Below are 26,002 nucleotides of genomic sequence, written 5' to 3'. Positions count from 1 at the left end.
TGTGGGCAAATTTTATCATCAAAGTCTGGCATTCTCTGGATTTATAGTGCTTTGAATACAACTGGGAACTCTGAAAAAAAAACAAGGTTGAATCATGACATTAGTGATCTTCAGGTCGGAGCTCTAGGAGGCCAGAGTTCCCGACTTGGAATTCCGAGTTGGATGACCGTTCAAAACAAATTTTCTAAATCTGAGCCTTTTGTTTTTTTTTAACTCACTGAAGTCTGAGATTTCCCAGTACTGAGTTTTTTGGACACGGCAGAAGTCATGCTGGATTGATAGCATGGCCAATGTTGAATGTTTATTCTTTTAAGCTTGGAAAAGAGACCCTTAAACCTAGACTTGGACCACACATCCACTCCACTGAATAGCAGGCTAGTGATTGCTTTGCAATGCTTGCAGTTAGCCACTGATTCCTTCCAAACCACTCATTGTTGAATTTGCGGTTTTCCAACGTGTTGTGTAATGTTTATGTTCAATGGCCGATGAGCACCAGAACGTTATCTATAATTTATCTTCATTATTTCTCTTCATATGACAAGAATTGAAAAGGATTTGCCAGGAGATTGTCGACTTGATTCATGATGATGACTGCTAGCTTGCATTTTTTAAAGTATGATGTTGACATGATCAGTCCAATCAAAGCTACTGTAGATATGTCATTTGACGTCATTTTATCTGTGGTCATTGACCTTGAGCCTTCTTGGATGGGCACTTCTAATGTAACTCTATGGCAGCACCCAAGAGGCTTGAATTTTCGAGCTCTCCCCGTAGATTTTGTGGTGACGTAGTGTCCCCATAAGTGACAGAACACTGAGCCAATCACAGCGCAATTGGTAAACATTAACAACCCCTACGCTCTGTATTTTCCGCTGGCTGCCCCACCACCACCACAGAAAGCACTGTGCTAGGCTGAAACACCTGCATTTCGGAGCTGCCTTACACAAGAAAGCAAAAAAGAGACTATGGTACGTCAGAGCTAACTGGCTACCTACTACTGTTAGCTAGCCAGATAGCTACAAAGAATTGTTAGCTAGCTACCCTGTTGCGTCTTTATTGTTGCCATTGTCCTGGATGGAAGAATGTTCAGTGAATGGGGAGATGCAGCGTGAGGTAATACAGTAGGGGGAGTGCGAGTGCTTCTCAGAAGTAATGTTTTATGCGTTCTCCTCACTCTCGTTCTCACAAGAACATACTTAAGAGAAAGTCCTCGGAGAATGCACATGGAGCATGAGAGTGTGGACCACGGTAATACGCAGATTGAGAAACACCTAGTATCTACCTACAGTCATGTCTATCAGGCAGTGGCGACCCATCATTCAGGGCTGGCCTGTTTTGCGTGCTATTTTGGCATTAATGTGTCACATATTCAACTGTCGTTCAAACTGTTCAACTGTACAATATTTTTTATTGTTTTACAGACAATATCGTGTTGTGCCTGGATTTCTTCCTGGAGTGGATTCTAGATACAGAAACATAAACCCTTTGCATGCGTGTGTAATTGTAGCAGAAATGTATCCTGTGAACTCTATCCCTTCTAGACTATGCTGGATTTCAAGCAGATGACTCATGAGGGGCTGAATGGCAGTTTTATCATGATAACACTCCCACAGCTTTACAAGCATTCCCTGAACTTTAGTACACTGATCATGCTGTATTTTCTTAATGATGTATGTTTCTTTGTGAATGGCAATTTCATCATGACCATCAGTTCTCTTAACTACAGATTGTTACACCAGATTATATGATTTAACCAAATATTTTTGTTATCCATCACTGGGAGTTACAGGATAGGTACTGTTTGGTGTAGCACAGAATTTTCTACCAGCCTTAGCGATGCCATTTTTGACCTCGATTTGGGGGAAACAGGAGTCTCATAAAATGTCTGTGTCCAATTGCAGGGGGTCCGTTTGAATTGAGAAAATTCTCCTTTATTAAAATAAATTATTTTTACTACATGGAGTAATCCAACCATGTGTACGCCACCATCTTGTCTATTTTAAGTCTTTTCTCATTGATCGAAAACAGGGCTCTGTCATCATGAAATGCAGAACTTGGGCGGACACCTCATTGGAGACAGCTGGGTGTTCACCCCAAAGTTCTGCATGTCATGATGACAGAGACCTGTCTCGATCAATGAGAGAAGACTTGAAATAGACAAGATATCGGCAAAAATATTTGGGTAAATCAAATTATCTGGTGTAACAATCTATAGCTACAGTTCTCTGGACTTGTGTGTCTCTACCCCTGAAAAACACTGAACAGTACTACACTGTTCATACATTTTTGTGGGTATGTTACTTTTACCATATAACATTCTTGTTGAATAACCAGTTTTCTTGAGTTAGTAGTAAATAGTGTACACTCCCCTGTATTTGAGATTTTTCACAAATAAACATTTAGATTTCTGAATGTCTAGCATATGTTTGATGCTACAGGGCCCTGTACAGTTTATATACATTTATTCTTTAAATCCATAAAGGCAGACACATTTCGAAGATTGATAGAAAATATCCATATTTATTTTGTGGTTCTATATCAGAGCTCTTCAACCCTGTTTCTGGAGAGATACCGTACTGTAGGTTCACTCCAATCCTAATCTAGCACACCTGACTCTAATAATTAGCTGGTTGATAAGCTGATCCAGGTGCATTACAACTGGGGTTGGAGTGAAAACCTACAGGAGGGTAGCTCTCCAGAAACAGGGTTGGAAACCCCTGTTCTACATGGACTTATTTTGAGACACAGGCAGCCCAATTCTGATATTTTTTCCACTAATTGGTCTTAATCACATCAGATCTTTTTCAGAACCAATCTGTTTGGTGGAAATACCAATTAGTTAACAAAAAAATATCAGAATTGTGCTGCATGTGTAAACGCAGACATAGTCCTATATCCAGCTTTGGTACATTGGCAATGATGTTCAGCATGGTGGGCTGGCGAAGCTGAGACTCTTTGTGCTTATGGCGATTGGTCTTGTCCTGTCTATGGTTAATGCCCAGCTGGATAAGACTTTGCAGAAAGTGGTGTAGAGCTTCTTAACCACCAAATGTTTGGTCCTCTTGCAGAATATTTGCTGGTACTACACGTCTCCTGGAAAGACATGGTTGTGGTGTTAGCATTGTGGAAGGGATGTAGGGCAACACGCCTTTGTTGGTAAAGGTGTCAACCGAATGTGACAGGCTAGAGTATTGTTTATGAACAATAAAGGGACATTGGGAGCTACTTTTGAGAGGATAAGATAAGTAACAAAGTGAATGGGCTGGGGGACTAAAGGTGTGAAAAGTCTTAGGGGGCTTTTCTTACACAGTATGAATTGTTGTGTATGGGAGATGGAGGAAAAATGACACCATAATCGCTCTCATACACAACAATACATTTACTGTCTAAGCACAAATAAAAAAACCTTCCTCATCTCAAAGTACTGTCTGTAAACCTCCCCCAGCACATTTACTTTGACAGATCATTCTTGTTAATTAGTAGCCCTTTGCAGGGGATTTCTGTAGACGTGTCTTTGCATTGTGTTTGGAGAATCTGTAGAGAGAAGAATGAGGTGGTTGTGTCATTACTGTTGTAGTCTGGATTTTATACCTTTCAGTGTCCGTTGCTGGTTTCTGTCCCACAATCTTGTTGTGCTCTATAACCGCAAGGTGTGTCCGGTCCCTCATGCTTGTGTACCCAAAATGCCACCGCTTTGGGGTCAAATAACCTGAGTTTTTCAAAGAGGCATAATTGATGACATGGTCTGGAAGGGACTATGGTCCTCAGGCTACCTTTAACCACCTGTAACCCTATAACACCAACACTAACCATACAAACTCTACCCAATTCATGTTTATACCACGCTTACTGTAAATTGAGCTATCTTAGCCGTCAGCTTGTAAATATTTTTTGCCAACTTACCTTCAACTTGTGCAGAGCTAAGGGTTGAAAGCGCATGTTGGTGGATTCTGTGGATTCACCTACAACAAAATACACAATTTAACCACCCAACTAATTGTATTGTTCTCTATTAGACTGGCTAGCTTAGCATCGACATTTCAATATTGTCAGCTTGCTATCTAGCATCACAAGATTGCTAGCCAGCTGAGACTGGCTGAGAACCAACCACATTCATCATTGCTACCAACACACAAACAGAGTTAGCTATGGTGACAATTCCATTTTTTGTAACTGAGTGTTTTCCACACAAGTATCGAAAAGATTGCTACCAGATTGAGCTACTCTAATTTGCTAACATTAGCTAGCTTATGTTAACTAACGTCAGTCAAAGATAGAACGAACAAACATTTTTACTCTGCTGAAGGTAATTACCAGTCCAGCAGTTACTACCATGGTATTGGCAAAAGTTATTGAGTGTGTGTATACCAAAAAAGATACCTACAGTGGGGAAAACAAGTATTTGATAACCTGCAAAAAATTGGCAGTGTTTCCTAATTATAAAGCATGTAGAGGTCTGTCATTTTTTTAAATTATAGGTACACTTCAACTGTGAGAGCCGGAATCTAAAACAAAAATCCAGAAAATCACATTGTATGATTTTAAAGTAATTAATTAGCATTGTATTGCATGACATAAGTATTTGATACATCAGAAAAGCAGAACTTATTATTTTGGTACAGAAACCTTTGTTTGCAATTAGAGAGATCATACCTTTCCTGTAGTTCTTGACCAGGTTTGCACACACTGCAGCAGGGATTTTGGCCCACTCCTCCATACAGACCTTCTCCAGATCCTTCAGGTTTCGGGGCTATCACTGGGCAATACGGACTTTCAGCTCCCTCCAAAGATTTTCTATTGGGTTCAGGTCTGGAGACTGGCTAGGCCAATCCAGGACCTTGAGATGCTTCTAGGCCACTCCTTAGTTGCCCTAGCTGTGCGTTTCGGGTCGTTGTTATGCTGGAAGACCCAGCCACGGCCCATCTTCAATGCTCTTACTGAGGGAAGGAGGTTGTTGGCCAAGATCTCACGATACATGGCCCCATCCATCCTCCCCTCAATACAGTGCAGTCATCCTGTCCCCTTTGCAGAAAAGCATCCCCAAGGAATGATGTTTCCACCTCCATGCTTCACGGTTGGGATGGTGTTCTTGGGGTTGTACTCATCCTTCTTCTTCTTCCAAACACGACGAGTGGAGTTTAGACCAAAAAGCTCTATTTTTGTCTCATCAGACCACATGACCTTCTCCCATTCCTCCTCTGGATCATCCAGATGGTCATTGGCAAACTTCAGACGGGCCTAGACATGCGCTAGCTTGAGCAGGGGGACCTTGCATGCGCTGCAGGATTTTAATCCATGACGGCGTAGTGTGTTACTAATGGTTTTCTTTGAGACTGTGGTCCCAGCTCTCTTCAGGTCATTGACCAGGTCCTGCTGTGTAGTTCTGGGCTGATCCCTCACCTTCCTCATGATCATTGATGCCCCACGAGGTGAGATCTTGCATGGAGCCCCAGACCGAGGGTGATTGACCGTCTACTTCAACTTCTTCCATTTTCGAATAATTGCGCCAACAGTTTTTGCCTTCTCACCAAGCTGCTTGCCTATTGTCCTGTAACCTGCAGCCTTGTGCAGGTCTACAATTGTATCCCTGATGTCCTTACACAGCTCTCTGGTCTTGGCCATTGTGGAGAGGTTGGAGTCTGTTTGATTGAGTGTGTGGACAGGTGTCTTTTATACAGGTAACGAGTTCAAACAGGTGCAGTTAATAGAGGTAATGAGTGGAGAACAGGGGGGTTTCTTAAAGAAAAACTAAAAGGTCTGTGAGAGCCGGAATTCTTACTGGTTGGTAGGTGATTAAATACTTATGTCATGCAATATAATTACTTAAAAATCATACAATGTGATTTTCTGGATTTTTGTTTTAGATTCCGTCTCTCACAGGTGAAGTGTACCTATGATAAAACATTTCAGACCTCTACATGCTTTGTAAGTAGGAAAACCTGCAAAATCGGCAATGTATCAAATACTTGTTTCCCCCACTGTATATGATTTATCAGATGGCTTTCAGAGTTCAATACAGGACTGTAACATTAGCTAGTTAACCTACCTAGCTAGGCTAGCAAGCTAGCTAACATTAGTTTACCTCTAATCGAGAATCTTCCATTTGTTGTGAAAGAAAACCTCTCAACTGGAGTCGAAATGGATTCCCCCTCAGTTCAGCCTAAAATCCCTCTGGTATTTTTTTTTCACCGTAAGGTGCATCATTCTTAATAGCCACAAGCCACTGGCAGCATCTGGGGAATGGTAGAACGGTGAAAGATAACTCATTTTCGTGCTTGTTTGTAATTAACACAGAACACCACACAGGCATGATGACAAACGTTAGTAAAAAACAACATTGTAAACAAAAAAAGTTCTGAGTACATACACAATGCCATCATCGAAGTTTGTGGGAATGCCCCATCTACCTTAGCGGGCGGTATCTACATTCACTATGAATGCTGGACTTTGTGATTCACTATGAGCAGACGAATACATGTAACAGTATAACTTTAGACCGTCCCCTTGCCCATACCCGGGTGCAAACCAGGGACCCTCTGCGCACATCAACAACAGTCACCCACAAAGCATCGTTACCCATCGCTCCACAAAAGCCGCAACCCTTGCAGAGCAAGGGGAACCACTACTTCAAGGTCTCAGAGCAAGTGACGTCACCGATTGAAACGCTATTTAGTGTGCACCACCGCTAACTAGCTAGCTATTTCACATCCATTACACTCACCCCCCTTTTGACCTCCTCCTTTTCCGCAAAAACCAGTGATCCGGTTCAACAGCATCAATGTAACAGTATAACTTTAGACCGTCCCCCCGCCCATACCCAGGCGCGAACCTCTGCACACATTAACAACAGTCACCCACAAAGCATCGTTACCCATCGCTCCAACAAAAATAGCAGCCCTTGCAGAGCAAGGGGAACCACTACTTCAAGGTCTCAGAGCAAGTGACGTCACCGATTGAAACGCTATTTAGCGCGCACCACCGCTAATTAGCTAGCTATTTCACATCCGTTACATACACAGGAAGTCAAAACTTTGCAATTCTACCAGTGAAATGAAAATGTGCTAGTTCTAGCTTGTGGTTTGGATAATTGTGATATTTATGATAAAAATGTAATGTTATTAATATAGTAATGACTATATTCCGTGGCAGAGCCAGGGTGAAATTCCCCTTTAACTTTGAAACTTGGCCTCCCTGGTAGTGCAACGGTCTAAGGCACTGAATCGCAGTGCTAGCAGGTCCTGGTTCGATCCAAGGCTGTGTCGCAACTGCCGCGACCAGGAGACCGATGAGTGCACAATTTCCCCAGCGTCGTCCGGATTAGGGGAGGGTTTGGCTGGCTGGAATGTCCTTGTCCCATCGCGCTCTAGAGACTTCAGTGGCTGGCCAGGTGCATGCACGCTGACACGGTCGCCAGGTGTGTCAGTGTTTCCTCCAACACTTTGGTGCGGCTGGCTTCCAGGTTAAGCGAGCTTTGTGTCAAGAAGCAGTGAGGCTTGGCATCCCAGCCGGAGGACGCACGACTCTCGACCTTCGCCTCTTTCGAGTCCTTACGGGAATTGCAGCGATGGGACAAGACTGTAACCACCAATTGGATATCACGAAATTGGGGAGAAAAAGGTGCTAAACATTTTTTACTTTCAAACTTGATTATTATTATTTTTTTCATAACCTTTTATTGCAGAGGGCTAAATCAAGGACACAGGGTGATTCTTGGTAGTATTAAACAAATCTATTTTGTAACACAAGTATACACCTCAGACACATGGTTATGGGTTTAAAGAAATAAGACACCTGTACCATGTCAGATATTGTAACGGTTTTCGTTAGTGGAAGGAGAAGAGGACCAAAGCACAGCGTGGTAAGTGTCCATGTTAAATTTATTCAATAACTGAACATTGAACCACACCGTAAACAAAAGCACATAAGTCCTGTCTGGTAGAGAGACAGAAAACAACTACCCACAACTCAAGTGGGAAAAACAGGCTGCTTATGTATGGTTCTCAATCAGAGACAACGATTGCCAGCTGCCTCTGATTGGGAACCATACTAGGCCAAACACATAGAAATAGAAAACATAGAACACAAAACATAGAATGCCCACCCCAACTCACGCCCTAAAATAGAGACATAAAAAATGAACTAAGGTCAGGACGTGACAGATGTAGACTTTAAATGTATACTATATTGAGTTTGCATCCCAATACTACACTTTATATACATCACAGAAGACTTAAATACAACAAAACTGTTTGACATGGAAACACCAGATTTTCGTTGTTAAAAAAAAAAACGTTATTAACCACTTGCTCCTACCTGGCACGCAGGCGTCCCATCTAGAGCTCTGGAAATGCAAATGCGCTACGCTAAATGCTAATAGTATTAGTTAAAACTCAAACGTTCATTAAAATACACATGCAGGGTATTGAATTAAAGCTACACTCGTTGTGAATCCAGGCAACAAGTCAGATTTTTAAAATGCTTTTCGGCGAAAGCATGAGAAGCTATTATCTGATAGCATGTAACACCACAAAAGACCCACAGGGGACGTAAACAAAATAATTAGCATATTCGGCGCTACACAAACCGCACAATAAAATATAAAACATTCATTACCTTTCACCATCTTCTTTGTTGGCACTCCTAGATGTCCCATAATCACTATTGGGTCTTTTTTTCAATTAAATCGGTCCATATATAGCCTAGATATCGTTCTATGTAGACTGTATGATAAATGAAAAAAAATAGCGTTTCATAACGTAACGTCATTTTTTAAAATTCAAAAATTCGACGATAAACTTTCACAAAACACTTCGAAATACTTTTGTAATGCAACTTTAGGTATTAGTACACGTTAATAAGCGTCTGGAAAAAAACATGGCCGGAGAGAGCTCGACCAAAACATCCGGTCGGAGACAGGAGGGAAGGAGTTCCCTTGAACCGGTTAGACCAAGAATCAATTGCGAATCAAATGACAAGACTCTAGACAACGTGTGGTATCTGTAGGCGCTAAACCTCGGTCTCATGTAATTCGGTTCACTTTGAACAATTCCTGGAAGTAAGCGCAAGGATATTTATTTCCATTTTCAGCGATCAGGTTTTCCTGCGCTATTCGATGAAACTCACGCTCTGTTAAAGTCACAGCCGTGATTTAACCAGTTTTATAAACGTCTGAGTGTTTTCTATCCACACATAATAATCATGTGCATATACTATATTCCTGGCATGAGTAGCAGGGCACTGAAATGTTGCGCGATTTTTAACAGAATGTTCGAAAAGGTAGAGGGTCGACTTAACAGGTTAATGATGAAAAAGATTAATATCATTCCACCCATAAGGCCAAAGAGGGTGCTTTTAGTCATTGACTGAAGTAAAGGACTACGGCTTTCCTCATAATCAGTACGTAATTTACAGTTCAGAAAAGAAACACCACATATAAATATGTTTAACCATGTATTAAAGAATGAATAATGCAAATCTTGGCAACATAGGCTCTGCTCCTTCAGGGTAACTCCTTGCCCAAGCAAAGCATCCATATATAAACAAGCAGTGAGTGTGGTAAGCTATACCAATCCCCCAGCAGGAAAACAAAACCTAATAGGTGGAGGTTAGGGTGGTAGTGGGAGCAAAATAAGTGAACATACTAGCAGTAGCAGTAAGTGGCAGCAGGAAGTGAGTTAGGAGTAAGTAAGTTAGGAGTGATTGCTGCTAGCATCTAATTGGTGCAATCGTGGGCACTTGGGTTCCGCTTCATTTCAGAAAGGAGGAAACACCACATAGAAATATGTTTAACCATTTATTAAAGAATGAATAATGCAAGTCTAGGCGATATAGGCTCTGCTCCTTCAGGGTAGCTCACGGCCCAAGCAAAGAGTCAATATATAAAACTACCTACAAGCAGTGAGCACGGTAAGCGATACCAATACCCAAAATAGCACAACGATATGCCATACGGCTATGTGTAGCTATGGCAGAAAGCACCCTTTAGATATCAAATAGACCAGCTAAAGTCACCCTACCATTACAAGACTGTATACTATGTGTGAATATTAACCATGTGTAGCTTGAGCTGTGCAACGTATCTGTCATGCGGGTGAAAGAGGACCCAAAAGCGACTTAACAGAAACAGAGTTTATTCAAGTCCAAACAGGGAATAACAGACATCCTCTAGTCTGTAGAGGGGAATAACAGGAGAAGCGGCCACAGACTGCAGGTTAGAAGCCGGGTAGGCGCAGGCCGTAGTTGACAGAGACACCTGCTCACACGCAGCATCTGATGAAGGCAAAAAACACGACAGGACAGGGCGAAACACAATCACAGCACGGTGAATACTAAACAAGGAACCGACAGGACAGGAACGGAACACAAAGGAATAAGTAGGGACTCCAATCAGGGGAAAGGATCGGGAACAGGTGTGGGAAGACTAAATGATGATTAGGGGAATAGGAACAGCTGGGAGCAGGAACGGAACGATAGAGAGAAGAGAGAGCGAGAGAGTGAGAGAGGGAGGGGGAGAGAGAGGGATAGAAAGAGGGAAAGAACCTAATAAGACCAGCAGAGGGAAACGAATAGAATGGGGAGCACAGGGACGAGACATGATAATAAATGACAAACATGACAGTACCCCCCACTCACCGAGCGCCTCCTGGCGCACTCGAGGAGGAATCCTGGCGGCAACGGAGGAAATCATCGATGAGTGAACGGTCCAGCACGTCCCGAGACGGAACCCAACTCCTCTCCTCAGGACCGTAACCCTCCCAATCCACTAAGTATTGGTGACCCCGTCCCCGAGAACGCATGTCCATGATCTTATGTACCTTGTAAATAGGTGCGCTCTCGACAAGGACGGGAGGGGGAGGGAAGACGAACGGGGGTGCGAAGAAAGGGCTTAACACAGGAGACATGGAAGACAGGATGGACGCGACGAAGATGTCGCGGAAGAAGCAGTCGCACAGCGACAGGATTGACGACCTGGGAGACACGGAACGGACCAATGAACCGCGGAGTCAACTTACGAGAAGCTGTCGTAAGAGGAAGGTTGCGAGTGGAAAGCCACACTCTCTGGCCGCAACAATACCTTGGACTCTTAATCCTGCGTTTATTGGCGGCTCTCACCGTCTGTGCCCTGTAACGGCAAAGTGCAGACCTCACCCTCCTCCAGGTGCGCTCACAACGTTGGACAAACGCTTGAGCGGAGGGAACGCTGGACTCGGCAAGCTGGGATGAGAACAGAGGAGGCTGGTAACCCAGACTACTCTGAAACGGAGATAACCCGGTAGCAGACGAAGGAAGCGAATTGTGAGCGTATTCTGCCCAGGGGAGCTGTTCTGCCCAAGACGCAGGGTTTCTGAAAGAAAGGCTGCGTAGTATGCGACCAATCGTCTGATTGGCCCTCTCTGCTTGACCGTTAGACTGGGGATGAAACCCGGAAGAGAGACTGACGGACGCACCAATCAAACGACAGAACTCCCTCCAAAACTGTGACGTGAATTGCGGGCCTCTGTCTGAAACGGCGTCTAACGGGAGGCCATGAATTCTGAATACATTCTCAATAATGATTTGTGCCGTCTCCTTAGCGGAAGGAAGTTTAGCGAGGGGAATGAAATGTGCCGCCTTAGAGAACCTATCGACAACCGTAAGAATCACAGTCTTCCCCGCAGACAACGGCAGACCGGTAATGAAGTCTAAGGCGATGTGAGACCATGGTCGAGAAGGAATGGGGAGCGGTCTGAGACGACCGGCAGGAGGAGAGTTACCCGACTTAGTCTGCGCGCAGTCCGAACAAGCAGCCACGAAACGGCGCGTGTCACGCTCCTGAGTCGGCCACCAAAAGCGCTGGCGAATAGACGCAAGAGTGCCTCGAACACCGGGATGACCAGCTAACTTGGCAGAGTGAGCCCACTGAAGAACAGCCAGACGAGTGGAAACAGGAACGAAAAGGAGGTTACTAGGACAAGCGCGCGGCGACGCAGTGTGCGTGAGTGCTTGCTTAACCTGTCTTTCAATTCCCCAGACTGTTAACCCGACAACACGCCCATAAGGAAGAATCCCCTCGGGATCAGTAGAAGCCACAGAAGAACTAAACAGACGGGATAAGGCATCAGGCTTGGTGTTCTTGCTACCCGGACGGTAAGAAATCACAAACTCGAAACGAGCGAAAAACAACGCCCAACGAGCTTGACGGGCATTAAGTCGTTTGGCAGAACGGATGTACTCAAGGTTCTTATGGTCTGTCCAAACGACAAAAGGAACGGTCGCCCCCTCCAACCACTGTCGCCATTCGCCTAGGGCTAAGCGGATGGCGAGCAGTTCACGGTTACCCACATCATAGTTGCGCTCAGATGGCGACAGGCGATGAGAAAAATAAGCGCAAGGATGAACCTTATCGTCAGACTGGAAGCGCTGGGATAGAATGGCTCCCACGCCTACCTCTGAAGCGTCAACCTCGACAATGAATTGTCTAGTGACGTCAGGAGTAACGAGGATAGGAGCGGACGTAAAACGTTCTTTTAGAAGATCAAAAGCTCCTGGGCGGAACCGGACCACTTAAAACACGTCTTGACAGAAGTAAGAGCTGTGAGAGGGGCAGCAACTTGACCGAAATTACGAATGAAACGCCGATAGAAATTAGCGAAACCTAAAAAGCGCTGCAACTCGACACGTGACCTTGGAACGGGCCAATCACTGACAGCTTGGACCTTAGCGGAATCCATCTGAATGCCTTCAGCGGAAATAACGGAACCGAGAAAAGTAACGGAGGAGACATGAAAAGAGCACTTCTCAGCCTTTACGTAGAGACAATTCTCTAAAAGGCGCTGTAGGACACGTCGAACGTGCTGAACATGAATCTCGAGTGACGGAGAAAAAATCAGGATATCGTCAAGATAGACAAAAACAAAGATGTTCAGCATGTCTCTCAGAACATCATTAACTAATGCCTGAAAAACAGCTGGCGCATTGGCAAGACCGAACGGCAGAACCCGGTACTCAAAATGCCCTAACGGAGTGTTAAACGCCGTTTTCCACTCGTCCCCCTCTCTGATGCGCACGAGATGGTAAGCGTTACGAAGGTCCAACTTAGTAAAGCACCTGGCTCCCTGCAGAATCTCGAAGGCTGATGACATAAGGGGAAGCGGATAACGATTCTTAACCGTTATGTCATTCAGCCCTCGATAATCCACGCAGGGGCGCAGAGTACCGTCCTTCTTCTTAACAAAAAAGAACCCCGCCCCGGCCGGAGAAGAAGAAGGCACTATGGTACCGGCGTCAAGAGACACAGACAAATAATCCTCGAGAGCCTTACGTTCGGGAGCCGACAGAGAGTATAGTCTACCTCGAGGAGGAGTGGTCCCTGGAAGGAGATCAATACTACAATCATACGACCGGTGAGGAGGAAGGGAGTTGGCTCGGGACCGACTGAAGACCGTGCGCAGATCATGATATTCCTCCGGCACTCCTGTCAAATCGCCAGGTTCCTCCTGAGAAGTAGGGAGAGAAGAAACGGGAGGGATGGCAGACATTAAACACTTCACATGACAAGAAACGTTCCAGGATAGGATAGAATTACTAGACCAATTAATAGAAGGATTATGACATACTAGCCAGGGATGACCCAAAACAACAGGTGTAAACGGTGAACGGAAAATCAAAAAAGAAATAGTCTCACTGTGGTTACCAGATACTGTGAGAGTTAAAGGTAGTGTCTCAAATTTGATACTGGGAAGATGACTACCATCTAAGGCAAACATGGGCGTAGGCTTGTCTAACGGTCTGAAAGGAATGTTATGTTTCCGAACCCATGCTTCGTCCATGAAACAACCCTCAGCCCCAGAGTCAATCAAGGCACTGCATGTAGCACCGAACCGGTCCAGCGTAGATGGACCGACATAGTAGTACAAGATCTAGATGAAGAGAACTGAGTAGTAGCGCTCACCAGTAGCCCTCCGCTTACTGATGGGCTCTGGCCTCTTACTGGACATGAATTAACAAAATGTCCAGCAACTCCGCAATAGAGGCACAGGCGGTTGGTGATCCTCCGTTCCCTCTCCTTAGTCGAGATGCGAATCCCTCCCAGCTGCATGGGCTCAGTCTCAAAGCCAGAGGAGGGAGATGGTTGCGATGCGGAGCAGGGAAACACCGTTGATGCGAGCTCTCTTCCACGAGCCCGGTGACGAAGATCTACCCGTCGTTCTATGCGGATGGCGAGAGCAATCAAAGAGTCCACATCTGAAGGAACCTCCCGGGAGAGAATCTCATCCTTAACCACTGCGTGGAGTCCCTCCAGAAAACGAGCGAGCAGCGCCGGCTCGTTCCACTCACTAGAGGCAGCAAGAGTGCGAAACTCAATAGAATAATCCGTTATGGACCGTTCACCTTGGCATAAGGAAGCCAGGGCCCTAGAAGCCTCCCTACCAAAAACTGAACGGTCAAAAACCCGAATCATCTCCTCCTTAAAGTTCTGGAACTTGTTAGAGCAATCAGCCCTTGCCTCCCAGATAGCTGTGCCCCATTCTCGAGCCCGGCCAGTAAGGAGTGAAATGACGTAAGCAACCCGAGCTCTCTCTCTAGAGTATGTGTTGGGTTGGAGAGAGAACACAATCTCACACTGCGTGAGAAAGGAGCGGCACTCAGTGGGCTGCCCGGAGTAGCAAGGTGGGTTATTAACCCTAGGTTCTGGAGGCTCGGCAGGCCAGGAAGTAACAGGTGGCACGAGACGTAGACTCTGGAACTGTCCAGAGAGGTCGGAAACCTGAGCGGCCAGGTTCTCCACGGCATGGCGAGCAGCAGACAATTCCTGCTCGTGTCTGCCGAGCATGGCTCCTTGGATCTCGACGGCAGTGTAACGAGCGTCTGAAGTCGCTGGGTCCATTCCTTGGTCGGTTCCTTCTGTCATGCGGGTGAAAGAGGACCCAAAAGCGACTTAACAGAAACAGAGTTTATTCAAGTCCAAACAGGGAATAACAGACATCCTCTAGTCTGTAGAGGGGAATAACAGGAGAAGCGGCCACAGACTGCAGGTCGCCGGGTAGGCGCAGGCCGTAGTTGACAGAGACACCTGCTCACACGCAGCATCTGATGAAGGCAAAAAACACGACAGGACAGGGCGAAACACAATCACAGCACGGTGAATACTAAACAAGGAACCGACAGGACAGGAACGGAACACAAAGGAATAAGTAGGGACTCCAATCAGGGGAAAGGATCGGGAACAGGTGTGGGAAGACTAAATGATGATTAGGGGAATAGGAACAGCTGGGAGCAGGAACGGAACGATAGAGAGAAGAGAGAGCGAGAGAGTGAGAGAGGGAGGGGGAGAGAGAGGGATAGAAAGAGGGAAAGAACCTAATAAGACCAGCAGAGGGAAACGAATAGAATGGGGAGCACAGGGACGAGACATGATAATAAATGACAAACATGACAGTATCTCTTATATTTCTCATACGACGCATGGCCGGTTACCTTCGCTTGTGTTCTTTCACACCGATCTCAACAAATCATTTCTGTATGGACCTCGCTTTGTGCACGGGAGCATTGTGATGGTGAAACAGGAAATGGCCTCCCCTAAACTGTTGCCACAGTTTGAAGCACAGAATCGTCTAGAATGCCATTCTATGTTGTAGCGTTAAGATTTCCTTCACTGGAATTAAATGGCCTAGCCCGAACCATGAAAAACAGCCCAAGACCCTTTTCCGCTTCCACAGTTGGGACTATGCATTCTGTCATGTAGTGTTCTACATATATAACCGGACTGCCAGATGGTGAAGAATGATTCATCACTCCACAGAACACATTTCCACTGCTCCAGAGTCCAAGGCTGCAAGCTTTACATCACTCCAGCTGACGCTTGGCATTGCACATGGTGATCTTAGGCTTGTGAGCTTCATGAAATAGGTTTTGGCCATGGAAACCCATTTCATGAAGCTCCCGACAAACAGCACTTGTGCTGATGTTTCTTCCAGAGGCAGTTTTGAACTCGGTAGTGAGTGCTGAGCTGTTGTTTCACCTAGGCGTTTCCACTTCACAATAACATCACTTACAGTTGACCGGGGCAGCTCTAGCATGGCAGAAATTTGACAAACTAACTTGTTGGAGAGGTTACAGTCACAGTATGGGCCATTCTACTGTTTAAGTTTGTCTATGGAGCATCTAGCTGTGTGCTTGATTTTATACACCTGTCAACAATGGGTGCGGCTGAAATTGCCGAATCCACTAATTTGAAGGGATGTCCACATACTTTTGTATATATAGTGTTTCTTGTCATTGGTTGCCAACATCAATGTTGAACAGAGGTTTGCCAGGTACCACCCTTGCTCAACATGCAAGTAGCATAACATTAAAGAGAGGACAAAGCAGTGTTAGTTTTGATGAAGACGACTAATGTTCCATGCTAATTCTTTCATCTAGGGGTGTATGAGAGTATGGTTAACATGTGAGTGTCCATAATGCAGACAGAATTTAAGAGATCAGGCAATATTAAGGGAAGGAACATTTAGTGTCTTTCAGACTGAAGAATCCATTAAAGCCATCGTACCTCTGGAAAAGCGTAATGTAAACCCAACAACATTGACCTAACATGAACTCAAACTTTAGCTACTGAGTGAAGAGGGATACTCTTTGATATGCATGCTCGTTGCTTGTCCATACGCAATGGAAGAGTAGGCGGACAGATGGATTCCTGTGCAGACTGTACGCCGAAGGGCCATGACGCCCAATATGAACTGAATCTCTGCTATCGGACCATGATAAGAAGGGCCTCATTTGCTTGTCTGAATTTTGTAATAGAAAAGGCATCCCTGAAGACTATGAGAACCATTTAACAGAAATGCAAAAATCATCCTGTGAGGGTTTGATCGCTGATGATGAACTACTAATGGCAATGAACTCTTCCAAACTGGTAAATCTCCTGGCTTCAATGGTATACCAATTGAGGGGTGCATGATCTTTTTACAGAAATCAAATAATATTTGCTCACCTACAGTTGAAGTCGGAAGTTTACATACACTTAGGTTGGAATCCTTAAAATGTATTTTTTAACCACTCCACACATTTCCTGTTAACAAACTATAGTTTTGGCAAGTTGGTTAGGACATCTACTTTGTTTATGACACAGGTAATTGTTCCAACAATTGTTTACAGACAGATTATTTCACTTATAATTCACTAAATCACAATTCCAGTAGGTCAGAAGTTTACATACACTAAGTTGATTGTGCCTTTAAACAGCTTGGAAATTTCCAGAAAATTATGTCATGGCTTTAGATGCTTCTGATAGGATAATTGACATAATTTGAGTCAATTGGAGGTGTACATGTGGAGATTTCAAGGCCGACCTTCAAACCCAGTGCCTCTTTGCTTGACATCATGGGAAAATCAAAAGACCTCAGAAAATAAATGGTAGACCTCCACAAGCCTAGTTCATCCTTGGGAGCAATTTCCAAATGCCTGAAGGTACCACGTTCATCTGAACAAACAATAGTAAACACCATGGGACCACGCAGCCGTCATACCGCTCAGGAAGGAGACTCATTATGTCTCCTAGAGATGAACGTACTTTGCTGCGAAAAGTGCAACTCAATCCCAGAACAACATCAAAGGACCTTGTGAAGATGCTGGAGGAAACATGTACAAATGTATCTATATCCACAGTAAAACGAGTCCTATATCGACATAACCTGAAAGGCCGCTCAGCAAGGAAGAAGCCCTTGCTCCAAAACTGCCATGAAAAAGCCAGACTACGGTTTGCAACTGCACATGATGACAAAGATCATACTTTTTGGAGAAATGTCCTCTGGTCTGATGAAACAAAAATAGAACTGTTTGGCCATAATAACCATCGTTACATTTGGAGGAAAAAGGGGGAGGCTTGCAAGCTGAGGAACACCATCCCAACCGTGAAGCACTGGGGTGGCAGCATCATGTTGTGGGCCTGTTTTGCTGCAGGAGGGACTGGTGCACTTCACAAAATAGATGGCATCATGAGGTAGGAACATTTTGTGGATATATTGAAGCAACATCTCAAGACATCAGTCAGGAAGTTCAAGCTTGGTCGCAAATGGGTCTTCCAAATGGACAATTGACCCAAAGTTGTGGCAAAATGGCTTAAGGACAACAAAAGTCAAGATATTGGAGTGGCCATCACAAAGCCCTGACCTCAATCCCATAGAAAATTGTGGGCAGAACTGAAAAAGCGTGTGCGAGCAAGGAGGCTCACAAACCTGACTCAGTTACACCAGCTCTGTAAGGAGGAATTGGGCCAAAATTCACCCAACTTAATGTGGGAAGCTTGTGGAATGTTACCAGAAATGTTTGACCCAAATTAAACAATTTAAAGGCAATGCTACCAAATACTAATTGAGTGTATGTAAACTTCTGACCCACTGTGAATGTGATGAATGAAATAAAATCTGAAATAAATCATTCTCTCTACTATTATTCTGACATTTCACATTCTTAAAATAAAGTGGTGATCTTAACTGACCTAAGACAGGGAATTTTTACTAGGATTAAGGTATATGTAAAAACGTCTAACTTAAACTGTACTTACATTTTTCATTTGAACAGGGGGAACTATCAACAACCCAAAGAGAGGGACTGATTACATTACTATTGAAGCAGGAGCAAATGTCAAGATAAAAGCCCTGTACACCTCAAAAACTGGAGACCCGTGACTTTGTGCTGTGCCACCCGTGTTCTGTCAAAATGTTTAACATTTAGAATGAAGAAAGTAATAAGCAAAATTACTCAAAGTGAACAGTCTGGCTTAACTGAAGTTTGCTACATTGGTGACAATATTCGTTGTTTTATGAAAATGTTTAGGGTCCAACAAGGGGATCCAGTTTCACCTTTTTATTTTAAAACTTTTTTTAACCCCTTTTTCTCCCCAATTTTAATCTTATCTCATGGCTGCAACACCCCAACGGGCTCGGGTCAAATCATGCGTACTCCAAAACATGCCTCATCAAACCGCGCTTCTTAACACTCGCCCGCTTAACCCAGTTCACAGTTCACCTGACAACCGCCCAGCCCACCACAAGGAGTCCCTAGAGCACGATGAGCCAAGTAAGCCCCCCAGCCAAACCCTCCCCTAACCCGGACAGCGCTGGGCCAATTTTTCCCTATGGGACACCCAATCACGGCCGGTTGTGATACAGCCCGGGATCGAACCAGGGTGTGTAGTGACTGGGAGGGGTAGTAGGTCTGAGTATCAAGGGTGACATAGTGACGCCCCTAGCACTGCGATGCAGTGCCTTAGACCGCTGCACCACTCGGGAGCCCCCGCCTTATTCATTCTTATTGGCTATCGAGGAGATGGCCGTCAGAATCAGGAACAATTCTAATGTAGTAGGTCTAAGCATAAAGGGTCTCATAACCAAAATGTCCATATATGCAGATGATACAACAATCATCAATAGATGCTCTTATTGGAGATTTGAATTATTTTCTGAAACCAAATTGTGACAAATGCATTTTGAGAGTGGGTTCCTTAAGAAAGTCCAACTATATTTGTCCCTGTTGTGTACCAATTAAGTGGAGCAACGGCCCAGTGGACATGCTTGGCATCCACATTCCAAAGAGAATGAAGGATCTTGTAAAGGAGAACTTTGATTTGAAACTAGCCAAGATTGACAAAATACTTTTGCTGTGGAAAGGTAAAGCTTTGTATTTATATGGCAGAGTGACATTGATAAACACCTCAATTGTCTCTCAGTTCAGCTATCTCTTCCTGTCACTTCCATCGCCAGATAAGGTTTTCTTTAAGCAGTTTGAAGCCATGATCTTTCATGTTATAGGGAATGGTAAACCAGAAAAGGTCCAACGTAAATATATCTAATCAATCGAAGGCTGAATTTGAGGAATATTGAATATTTAATCATTCTCTGAAAGCCTGAATGCCAAAAACAATATGTAAATACGAGTAAAATCTTAGAAAAGACAAACCCACTTCTCAATTATTCAATTATTATAATTATTATTCAATTATTCTTCAAAGAATCAATTAAAGCTTGGTTGCATTTTCAATATTATCCCCCAGAAGATCCCCCTTTTCCGACCCAAATCATATGATTCATTTCAAATATACTGATGAATAAATACAAATGAAACATAGAATGTGTTTCTGGAAAAGGGGTTCTTATTTTGAAATGATATCATTGATAGTAATGGGTATTGTATTTTATCTGAAACACTGTGCATGATGTATGGGAACATACTCTATGTGCAAATCATAATTACAATCAGTTACTGGCAGCAATTCCAACAGAATGGAAGAAAAAATAAAGGGGAAGAGAAGATAAACTGTTTGTTGACCTCAAATTAAATCTCACAGATGGTTAACTATAGATAATATTTATAAAGACCTGTACCATTTACATTTGGAAAACAACAAATGGATTGCCATCCCACTTAAATTCCACTCTTACTGGGATTTTTTTATGTTATTTAACCTTTATTTAACAAGGCAACCAGTTAAGAACAAATTCTTATTTACAATGATGGCCTAGGAACAGTGGGTTAACTACCTTGTTCAGGGGCAGAACGACAGATTTTTACCTTGTCAGCTCGGGGATTCGATCTAGCAACCTTTCAGCTGCCGCCCCAAAAGAAGAGCAGTTTAATACTCCCATCCCCTGGAAAAAAGGTTTTTGGTTTTTATTTATAAAACAACCTTAGACTCCACAATATGAATGTTTCAGTTGAAGACATTTTATAATGTTCTGGCAACTAACAACATGTTACAAATATGGGGCATCGAAGAGGATTTGTTACATATTTGCTGGTATTGCCCCATAGTTGCAAACACTTGGGCAAAAGTACAAGAGTGGTTACTCCCTGTTTTACACAATTTTGTTTTCTCTCCACAAACAGTTATATAGGGACAGATGCAACCCAATATATGATCCCTTGATTCTGCTGGGGAAGGTTTTAATTTTTAAAACTCTGAAAACAAATATGTTAGTATTTGATTCTTTCAAAAATAACTGGTAAACACCATTATACACTAGAATGATTGATTGCAAAAGAAAGTGGGAGGTCTCAAGATTTGACTGATAATTGTGACCAAATAAAACGTCAAGAGGGATGGTGCTGATTTCATATATACAGAACAAAAATATAAATGTAAAGTGTTGGTTCCATGTTTCATGAGCTGAAATAAAAGATCCCAGAAATGTTGTATACAAACAAAAATCTTACTTCACTCAAATTTTGTGCACATATTTGTTTACATCCCTGTTAGTGAGCATTTCTCCTTTGACAAGATAATACACCTACCTGACAGGTGTGGCATATCAAGAAGCTGATTAAAGAACACAATCATTATACAGGTGCATTTTGTGCACTCTAAAATGTACAGTTTTGTCACACAACACAATGCCACAGATGTCTCAAGTTTTGATGAAGTGTGCAATTTGCATGCTGACTGCAGGAATATCCACCAGACCTGTTGCCAGATAATTTAATGTTAATTTCACTACCATAAGCCGCCTCCAACATTGTTTTAGAGAATTTGGCAGTACGTCCAACCTGCCTCACAACCACAGACCACGTGTAGCCATGCCAGCCCAGGACCTCCACATCTGGCATCTTCATACTCTGGGACTAGCCACTCATACAGCTGATAAAGCCCTTTTGTGGGAAGAAACTCATTGCTCCCAAGTGGGTAGCCCCATGACATACACTATATACTGTATACAAAAGTATCTGTGACCAACATATGCATATCTGTATTCCCAGTCCAGTGAAATCCATAGATTAGGGTCTAATGAATTTATTTCAACTGACTGATTTCCCTGCTCTGTAACTCCAGTAAAATCATTGAAATTGTTGCCTGTTGCGTTTATATTTTTGTTCAGTATACAAAGGGAAGGGGCTCCTGATCGCCAGTCATATGACAATGCTAGTTGGTTTTTGTTTGTTGTTGTATTTATAGTTTATAATAATTCCTGTTTATGTCCTTTTGTAGTTAGTTAGTGTAGTTGTTTGTACCATCTATGGGAGGAAGGATGTCACCGTTGCGCAGCATCTGAAACCTGGTCCCAACTGAGTCCGAATACTCATTGGCGACAACAACACCAGGCTCAAGAGCATCGAAGCTGTAAAACAGGAAGTAAGAAAACATATTTAGAAGAAATTACAACCTTGCATAACATCAATTCACCTCCCAAGTTTAGATGAGAAGAATAACCTCATACAATGCAATGAATATGATATTCACCTGAAGTGCTGGTACTGATCTGTGGCAGCGGCCTGAAGTACGGAGTCAGGTGTTGTTGCCAGCCATAGCTTTCCACCAGCACCGTACCATCCTCCAGTCCAACCAGTGGTGGGATGTTGACCAGTCACAGAGCTGTCCTTCACAACACCAGCAATCTCGGAAAAAGTGTTCACTCTGGTCTTTCTGACGTGCTGCTTGATGAGGCCGAAGAACCAGTTGGGAGCAAACTTCGTGTGGCCTGTGATCAGGAAGTCAAGGTCCAGACTGTGGTGGAGCTTGTGAATGATCGCCCAGGCACAATACCAGAGCACTAACTTGTTCCTCCACCGGTCTAATGTCCATTGCTCGTGTTTCTTGGCCCAAGCAAGTCTCTTCTTCTTATTGGTGTCCTTTAGTAGTGGTTTCTTGGCAGCAATTCGAACATGAAGGCCTGATTCACGCAGTCTCCTCTGAACAGTTGATGTTGAGATGTGTCTGTTACTTGAACTCTGTGAATAATTTATTTGGGATGCTATTTCTGAGGCTGGTAACTCTAATGAACGTATCCTCTGCAGCAGAAGCGGTCCTCATGGAGCCAGTTACATCATAGCGCCTTATGGTTTTAGCAACTGCACTTTCAAAGTTCTTGAAATTTTCTGGATTGACCCCCTTCATGTGTTAAGGTAATGATCGACTGTCATTTCTCTTTGCTTATTTGAGCTGTTCTTGACATAATAGGGCTATCTTCTGTAAACCACCCTTACCTTGTCACAACACAACTGATTGGCTCAAATGCATTAACTTCTTAGTGATCCCTTCCCGCGCCAATTCTGTTAACAACACCCAGTGAAATAGCAGTGCGCCAAATTCAAAAACAGAAATACTCATAATAATAATTAATAAATCATACAAGTGTTACACATGGGTTTAAAGATGAACTTCTTGTTAATCCAGCCAGTGTCAGATTTCAAAAAAGGCTTTACGGCGAAAGCAAACCATGCTATTATCTGAGGATAGCAACCCATCAAACATACACATGAAAATCATAATTGAACCTGCCAGGCACAACACAAAAGTCAGAAATAACATATAATGCATGCCTTACCTTTGAAGATCTTCTTCTGTTGGCACACCAATATGTCCATTAAACATCATAAATGGTCCTGTTGTTCGATATATTCTGTCGTTATATATCCAAAATGTCAACTTATTTGGCACGTATGATTCAGAAAATACACCGGTTCCAAATCCCGCAACATGACTTTAAATTATCTAATTAGTTACCTGTAAACTTGATCCAAACATTTCAAACAACTTTCATAATCCGACTTTAGGTATTTTTAAATGTAAATAATCGATCAAATTTAAGACAGAATAAACTGTGTTCAATAACGGAGGAAAACAAAGTGTAGCGTGCTTTCAGGTCGCGCGCCTCAACCACAACAGTACACATCACTCGACCCTTGTTCTGGACAGCCCTACTTCTCTATTTCTCAAAGGAAAAACATCAACCAATTTTTAAAGACTGTTGACATCTAGTGGAAGCAATAAGAACGGCAAGCAACTACCTCAGAATTCTAGATTTCCATTGAAAACACAGTGAAAAGAGAGTGACCTCAAAAATGTTTTTCCCTGGATTGTTTGTACTCTGGGTTTCGCCTGCCAAATAAGTTTTATTATACTCACAGACATCCTTCAAACAGTTTTAGAAACTTCAGAGTGTTTTCTATCTACTAATAATATGTAAATCCTAGCCTCTGGGCCTGAGTAGCAGGCAGTTTACTTTGGGCACACTTTTCATCTGGATGTGAAAATAGTGCCCCCTAGCCTTAAATCAAATCCAATCAAATCAAATGTATTCATATAGCCCTTCGTACATCAGCTGATATCTCAAAGTGCTGTACAGAAACCCAGCCTAAAACCCCAAACAGCAAGCAATGCAGATCTAGAAGCACGGTGGCTAGGAAAAACTCCCTAGAAAGGCCAAAACCTAGGAAGAAACCTAGAGAGGAACCAGGCTATGTGGGGTGGCCAGTCCTCTTCTGGCTGTGCCGGGTGGAGATTATAACAGAACATGGCCAAGATGTTCAAATGTTCATAAATGACCAGCATGGTCGAATAATAATAACGCACAACATTTGAAAATAAGTTTTAAGAAGGAAAGAAATTCCACAAATTAACTTTTAAGAAGGCACACCTGATAATTGAAATGCATTACAGGTAACTTCCTCGTGAAGCTGGTTGAGGGAATGCCAAGAGTGTGCAAAGCTGTTATCAAGGCAAAGGGTGGCTACTTTGAAGAATCTAAAATCTAAAATATATTTTGATTTGTTTAACACTTTCTTGGTTACTACATGATTCCATATGTGTTATTTCATAGTTTTGATGTCTTTGCTATTATTCTACAATGTAGAAAATAGTCAAAATAAAGAAAAACCCTTGAATGAGTACTGTAGTTGTGTCCAAACCTTTGACTGGTACTCTATCACTCTATCTATCTATCTATCTATGTCCTTAATCAGTATAAAGGAGGAAATATTGCTTACTTGTCGAGCAAAATCAAAGCAGTAATGCATCCTGATGTCTTTACTTGCTGGTTCAGTAGGGGCCCCCAGATACAACTGCAGGTCTTGACAGGTGGTCTTGCAGTCAGCAACCATCTTCTGGTAGACAGAATGCTCACTCTGAACAAGCAGGAGATGCTGCTCTTGCTTCTTCAGCTTGGCTGACTTACAGTTTTTCTCAGTCGCTTTGGTGCATTTTTCACATCATCCCTAACATGTGCAAAATAATAAGTGCATTTCTCAGAACAATTTGTACAAACTGCAATATACAATAGATATGTTTCTAAAGCTAGTCAGTCACTAAAAATCCTTAGTACATCTCTCAAAAGTAAATATTCATGCCAATGATCATGTCAGTGTCATCAGAATGATAAGTCATTGAGTCATTGTTCATGAACAAGGTCGTCAAAATGTTTAGGCATGCTGTCAATGTAACTTGTGTACTTTGACAGTATTACCTGATGTAAACTTAGGCTACAGTTTGGATGACAGTTACTGTATTGACAATGCACAAGGCTGCACTTCTATGGCATATATCAATTTCAACAGTACTATTTACATATTACTGTATGTGGGTTATTGATTGAAAGAGACTGGACAACCCAAGGGGCACATAGGAAAAACAACTAAATTAGAAACACAGGAAACCACCCCTAAGGCACAACTTTGCCCGCAGCACTGTTGTGCTGTCTCTACACATCCAGACGTTCCTGTCTGTCGGCCCACATATTCTCATCCACATCACACCGGATATTTTCCCTTCCAATGCAACGTGGAAAGAATATTTTGGAATGCCTTATCCATCCTCTGCAGGCGTCTACTGTGATGTCCTCACATGCTGCATCCATTGCAGCCAGCAGGGTCATCTGTGTGTGTGGCTGACGATCGTACACCTTCCACCTCCATGCTGAAAATAACTCCTCAATTGGGTTAAGGAATGGTGAATAAGGTGGGAAGAATTCTATGAGCATCCTCGGGTGGGTCACAAACCATTGCCTTATGATGTTTGTTCGATGGAAACTCACATTATCACAAATGAGATGGGATGAGAGCCCTGTAGAGAGTCTCTAAAAAGTTGAGTAGATGCTGGGTGTTGTATGGCCCTATAAGGGGGATATGGGTTAGGACACCATGCTCCGAAATAGCTGCACACATGGTGATATTTCCTCCCCGTTGGCCTGGCAAATCCACAGTAGCTCTGTGACCGATGATATTCCGACCCCGCCTTCTGCATTTGGTCAGGTTGAAG

At 43.2% G+C, this 26,002-nt stretch overlaps 1 protein-coding gene and 1 long non-coding RNA gene across 7 annotated transcripts in view; one reads left to right on the top strand and one right to left on the bottom strand.

Annotated features, from left to right (window-relative positions):
• The window catches only part of fam83ha (family with sequence similarity 83 member Ha), a 68,554-nt gene that overhangs the window by 25,508 nt on the left and 17,044 nt on the right, over window positions 1-26,002 (top strand). The window lies entirely within an intron of this gene.
• LOC124041454 lies at window positions 1,433-23,931 on the bottom strand. 2 transcript variants are annotated; one of them, XR_006839942.1, is made up of 7 exons: window positions 22,211-23,931; window positions 21,982-22,088; window positions 20,548-20,624; window positions 6,083-6,233; window positions 3,904-3,962; window positions 3,592-3,709; window positions 1,433-3,093 (listed from the first exon to the last, which is right to left on the bottom strand). It is a non-coding gene; the product is annotated as an uncharacterized LOC124041454 (long non-coding RNA). The 2 variants fall into 2 exon arrangements; XR_006839943.1 differs by lacking the exon at window positions 20,548-20,624.

This window comes from Oncorhynchus gorbuscha, linkage group LG08 (genome assembly GCF_021184085.1).
Source record: "Oncorhynchus gorbuscha isolate QuinsamMale2020 ecotype Even-year linkage group LG08, OgorEven_v1.0, whole genome shotgun sequence".
In the NCBI taxonomy this organism is placed as follows: Eukaryota; Metazoa; Chordata; class Actinopteri; order Salmoniformes; family Salmonidae; genus Oncorhynchus; species Oncorhynchus gorbuscha.
The sequence above is the reverse complement of the archived record's forward strand: the minus strand, read 5'-3'. Positions and strand labels throughout refer to the sequence as shown.